Genomic DNA, 5,760 nt, shown 5'->3' with positions numbered 1-5,760 from the left:
TAATTAATTCTCATAATTACAGCTATAACGAGAGATGGGGTAAATATTTTCACAGTTTTCACGGCTACTAAGAACTGTCTGGACTTTCTTAATGCCTAATTTGTGTTGCCTAACTGTGTCTTTATGTGTGCCAGTGTCAGAAATTGTTTCCCATGCTAAGTAACTTTACTGGGAGAGAAGACACAATGTGCTATTATTATGATGAGTTGAAAGGTCAATGCCCCCTTTTGCTCTGAACTGCATTTCATGGAGAATGGTTACAAAATGACTTTGGCATTTGATGCAATTAGCTTAAGAGTTTACTAGCTTTCTGACCACATACTAAACTGAGATTTTGTTACCATGTATTATTAGTAATGCTTAAGACAAGGAGTTTAAAATAATGTGGTTTCTTCTTAAACTGCTGAAGGTTATCAATTGAGCTAAAAGAATGATGTAAATAGAAAATAACATTCTGGGTGGGGTTTTAAATGTCATTTTAAGAGACTTTGTTGAGTGAGCTTGAGAGACACTGAATTTCTGGGTGATTTATAATCATAACAAAGACATTCCTCTGGGTGAATTGTTTTTAACATTTTTGTGGTTGTAGATTAATATGCAAATTACCTACTAATTCTAAATCATGTCTGTAGCTTGCAAAATCCCAGAACAAAAAACTTAATAGGGCACAAAACTCCATGACATCGCTGACCTTCTGAAAATAAGTTTTGCCTGGCTATTATGCTGGCTAGTTAGTCCAGAACTTTATTCCAGATCAGGAGAATCAGTGGAAAAACTGCAAATCCTTACTTGATTACTTATTCTAGGTCAGTGACTTAGACATTTTTGAAACAAAAGGGTCAACATGACCGGTATACAAGTAGTATTTTTTAAGGAGAAATACAATATGGCCGCCACTGTATTTCTCTCATGACAGGTTTCTTTAAAAAAAATAATTGTCTAACCCCTATTGCAGTTAATAAAAAAACAACCCCTGTGCGGAAATAAATAACATTTTATCTGGTTCCAAAGCCTCTGATGGTCAAGCATGTGTGAAAATATTAAAATAGGAAGATCTGTATGGCAACTTTGTAGATCTAAGCAAGGAATAAAAAAAACACTCTAGTGCTCTCATAATGCAATAAGAGCATATTTTATCTAAAAAGATTCTATACTGCCATGAGCATGTACATATGTAGTGTGTGGATGGACACATTTATCTACAATAAACACAGTTATCTAAGCATCATGTCTTTACCTGCATGTTATGTCCTCTAGCACTGAAAGTATGACAAGCGTAGTCTTAATTCAGGGCAGTGATGTTTAGTACTGTCAACGACCCATCATTTCAAAGGACACTACCATGCATTTTCAGCAACTCTTTGTGATTTGTTACACTGCTATTTACTTGAAGTACATTTAAAACTTTTGTTTGCTGTTCCATATAATTCATATACAGTTTTGTAAATGTTCCCTCTAATGGCTGTCTGTATAGTCCTAAAAGACTTGTTAGCCACACACAGTGGCCACATACAGAGAGTCTATTGTTATCGATCAATCCAACCATTGAAAGGAGACTGAAAAAAGTCCAATTACTGTGCAGCAGTGCTAACAGGAAGATTGACATAATGAGCAAATATGGCTGTCAGCATACACATATATTTGAACTGCACAAGGAAAGAAAGTTTTAAAAATAATACTATTTATGCACTATTTATATATTGAAAATATTTATACACACCTGCACACACATGATGTCCAGCTCTCTGGTGTAGGACTCTGTGTCCCTTTCTTTTGCTCATGCATTTACTGGTAATATTGTTCTATTGCATCAGTACACCTTATTATGCATGCCTATGCTATGCAGTTGTATGTTCAAAAGCTGTTCAGCTTCCTAATCAAGTTCTATGTAGTGTTGCTGTAACATGACATTTTGATTTGCAAGATGATACAGAGAGGGCTGCCTTTTTTGCAGGCTGTAACAAAATGACATCTGTTCTTCTCACAAAGGAATATAGTTTTCTTTCTTTAGTCATTGTTGACATGTGAGATACATTAATATTCTACAATAAAGCAGGGAAATAAGAAAAGTTATTTTTGTGATGTATTTTTTGTATATCCGAGGCGAAGTGTATTTTTCAGGAATTAGTTTTGTTTTCAGAAAGGTCACTTGCATTATCCAGTGAAGATGTCATTAAGTATATGTTAAAAAATAAACAAAATGGTAGGTTTTGGAAATGTAGTTTATATTAGTTTATCCACAGATCACCATTTTGTAGGGCAGCTAAATCATTTGTTTTGACTTTCTGTATGGCAATTTTTAAGATATGTTTTAGGACAGTGTGGTCCTGTGTTGTCTAGTTTGTACAGATATTTACAGTACTTTTACTCAGCTGAAGAACCATTAAACCTAGCACAGAACAGTTATTTATGTAATATAGCCACAAATATCTGTCAAATATATTACAACTATGTAGTAAAATGATTTCCCATGCACAAAATGTAATATAGCTGACAGTGTTGTGTAAGCAGGAACAGTCTGAAGAAGATTTCTTCCAGTGGCTAAGAAGAGGGCAGTGATTAGGTAAAGTTAGGCAATAGAACTGGCAGTGTAAAAGGTGTTGACCCTGATAGTGGGGTTTATAAGTGGATTCCAAAACTGCAGGGAATCAGGTGAGTAGTAAGTGGTACTTGATAATTTAAACAGCAACTCGCTATCACCTCTGTTCATCTAATCAGCAGACTACAGAGCAGTTGAGCCTGGCAGTAAAGTCCTCCCTGATAAATTTCGTGTTGAGCTCAAGTGAGTTGATACATCCCCAGAAACCTAGGGGTCTATTTATAAACCATTCACAAAGCCATTCACCCTGTGAATCTTTGTGAAGGTTCGTTCTTTACCAATGGAGGCAAAAATTAACATTGTTAGTACATTTCTTAGCAGAAAGCCTCTTAATTGAATTATGTTGAAGTAGTAATATTAATATGTAATAGTAATATGTTGTCATAAATAGTCTGTAGGAATAAACATAAATAGTCTGTAGGAATAAACATCTTTCCGATTGGGGTTAGTGATCTATATTACTGAAATACTGCCAATATTCTTACAGTAATTGTTATACATTAATAAAAAATTATCACACTAATCTATAATACAATAGCATCAGGTGAACATCATACATGCCTATATTACAAGGTGCAGAAGGTGGATGGAAATCATTACATCTTCTAAAAAGAATATGCATATTTGATGTCAATCAAATCACAATTTCATTCTATTAATATTAATAATATGTTGGTTGTTAGATTGTAAAATCTTGTCATCTGTATATATAGATAATGTTGGAATAATTGGCATTAAGGGGGTATTCACTAAAGTATAATAAAACACTTCAGAACTCCTACATACCACACCTCAACTCTTGATTTGATAGGGGGTTGGTTCAGTGGCACCCTCCAGAGAGTCAACAAAAAGCTGCTGCTATTGGAAGCTGGTGAATTCAATATCCATCGGGACCATGCAGGAATGCTAAGTAATTTCCTATTTTAATCTTGTTTTTGCTGTTGTTTGTTGTCTGTTTTTGTAACATTATTTCTGTAGATATTTTCTTGCACAAATTTTATTTTCCGTTCATTAAAATGATATTTAAAAAAACAGAAATGAAAGAATCCTTGCCTATGTGACGGTTACCATATTGTAACTTCTACTAATCTGGGCATGGTGGTGACTGTCACAAATACTTACTTTAATACATTTAGTGGCTTCTGAGTGGGTAAGTAAAGGCTTAACTATGGATTTAACCAACTCCTGTGACTGCTGGAACCTAGATTGTTATCCTACCACTGGCACAATCGTCACATCCTCTGACTCCTGAAAATGTAATGTGATAATAAGAAAAAGAAATAAAGTTAAATAAAAGGTCCAATATAATTTTTCCATAAATATTTTTTTGTAATTATCATTTAAGACTGAATATTCAGATTCTTGCATAGGTACAGCTATGAGTTTTTCTCTTTAAAGTAATTATCCTTCTGCCATATTATGCATTTATGTGGAAATCTACAGCATCCTCAATGTACCCTTGACATTAAAATCTTACCATCATTTTCATAGTCTTTGCATGAGCTGTAGCTAAAACCAGTATGTGGGTCCTTTAAAAAAAGTGATCAAATGACAAAAGTTATTGCTCTGTTATAATTATACTTTTATAAAACAGATTACGATTTAGAACAAGTCAACTGCCTGCCCTTTAATTCAATTAGAATTCTAGAAAACATATTACAAACTCACGCTGACATGAATAATAGAATATGAAACAGTCTCATTATCATTTAAGGTCTGGAAATTGATATGCAGTAGGAATATTCAGTGGGCATCATTGCAATTTTACACCAGCTAAAAATGTTCTTAGATGATCAGTCACTGTCATTATAATAAAACCATTTCCTAAAGGTATTCGTTGGAAGCTTGATGACCATTTTCAAGCTCAAAAAAGGGAGTTTAAATATGTTTTCAAATTTTTTTACTTTTACTCCCTTTTTACTTTTTCTTTCCAAATAAAGTTTTTATTGGTTTACAAATATAGAAGACATCTTCACATATATTTATACATTTCTGAAGGTGCAACACTGTTGGGCACTTGTTACAGAGACAGAAGACAAATCGGTGCTGCCGCTCAACTATAAATATCATATTAGTACAATAGGTTGACAACTTCAGGTGATACATGTATGTTATCGACGGGTAGAATAGTGTTCACATTTCAGGTTACATTCCTACAGCAGGGCTCTGGCGTACAGCATACATCTACTATGGTGAGTGTGGAGAAGGCTCCACCACTATTCGCTATGACGTGCACTCGATAATTGGAGCTCAAGGCTCTACTCCCAAAGGTGCTGGTAGCGCCCCAGCGTGTAGAGAGATGGCATGCACTCTGATTGGGATGTACCCAGTGGTTGCCCCCATAATGGGTGTCCGAGCGTGTCAAAATGCGACACCTGACATGACTAACAGACAATACAACAGGGGGGAGGGGGCAGTGGAAAACAGAGGGAAGACAGGCAGGAGGGGAGAAGGATGAGTGAGAGAAGTTGCGAGGTAGGTGAGGCAAAGTACTTATCAATCCAGGGAGACCAAGTATTTTCAAATTTGCTCATATGGTCATTGAGTTGAGCTGTTCTTTTTTCCTGTGACATAACCCAGTTGATGTGGTTAGTTACACTGTGGATACTGAGGGGCTTTGTGAGCCAATTTTTAGCAATTTCCCTCTTTGCAGATGTACATATATGCATGGAGAGAGTAAATTGTTTACGGAGGAGACCTGCAGGCTTACAGTTAAGCAATGCGAAATATGGGTCTTTGGTGAGGGGTTCTGAGATCAATGACGATAGGAGAGCGAACACATCATCCCAAAAGGACGAGGCGTGAGGGCAGCTTCACCATATGTGGAAAAAGGTGCCTGGTTCCGGACAGTCACGAAAGCAGTTAGGGGAGCAATTAGGGTTATAGATAGCCACTCTGGCAGGTACCATGTACCAACGCATGAGGACCTTGTAGTTAATTTCCAACATGCTTGCACAGCGCCAGCTGGACTTAGTATTTGCCCAAGATTGTTGCCAGATGTCCTCTAGGTCCTTTTCCCATTGGAGGACATAGGAGGGAGGAGGCGTATCTGTGGGGGAGATCAGTGTGACGTAGAGGAGTGAGATGAGTCCCGGGATGTGTGGGTTGGTGTGGCAAACTCTCTCAAATGGAGAGAGCCATATGGGATTGGGTTGCTGTGG

The sequence above is a fragment of the Nanorana parkeri genome, unplaced genomic scaffold (genome assembly GCF_000935625.1).
Source record: "Nanorana parkeri isolate BGI_ZX_2015 unplaced genomic scaffold, ASM93562v1 scaffold1741, whole genome shotgun sequence".
Lineage (NCBI taxonomy): Eukaryota > Metazoa > Chordata > Amphibia > Anura > Dicroglossidae > Nanorana > Nanorana parkeri.
Note: the sequence above shows the minus strand (reverse complement) of the source record.